The sequence below is a fragment of the Plecotus auritus genome (genome assembly GCF_963455305.1).
Source record: "Plecotus auritus genome assembly, chromosome: 7".
Lineage (NCBI taxonomy): Eukaryota > Metazoa > Chordata > Mammalia > Chiroptera > Vespertilionidae > Plecotus > Plecotus auritus.
Window position 1 is genome coordinate 93,996,625 of NC_137774.1, and position 665 is coordinate 93,997,289.

The following is a 665-nucleotide window of genomic DNA, read 5'->3' on the forward strand; positions in this document are numbered from 1 at the left end:
CCCAAAGAGGACCACACCAAGACACATCATAATTAAAATGCCAAAGATTAAAGACAAAGAGAGAATCTTAAAAGCAGCAAGAGAAAAGCATTTAGTTACTTACAAGGGAGCTCCCATAAAACTGTCAGCTGATTTCTCAACAGAAACATTTCAGGCCAGAAAGGATTGGCATGAAATGTTCAAAGTGATGAAAAGTAAGGACCTGCAACCAAGATTAATTTACCAGCAAATATACCATTTAGAATCAAAGGGCAGATAAAGAGCTTCCCAGACAGAAAAAAAAAAAAAAAAAGCTAAAGGAGTTTATTACCATCAAACCAATATTACAAACAATGTTAATGGGTCTTTTTTAAGAAAAAAAAAGATAAAAATGGTAATAACTACATACCTATCCATAATTACTTTGAATGTAAATGGATTAAATGCTCCTATCAAAAGACACAGGATGGCTGAATGGGTAACAAAACAAGACTCATACAGATGCTGCCTATAAGAGACCCATTTCAGAGCATTTGAGATCTTGTTCCCTGGCATATATCCTCAGTTTGGCTGAAATAAATTCATAAAAATTCAAAGAAAGAAAGAGAAAGAGAGAGAGAGAGAGAGAGAGAGAGAGAGAGAGAGAGAGAGAGAGAGAGAGAGAGAGAGGCTCACTTCAGAATGAA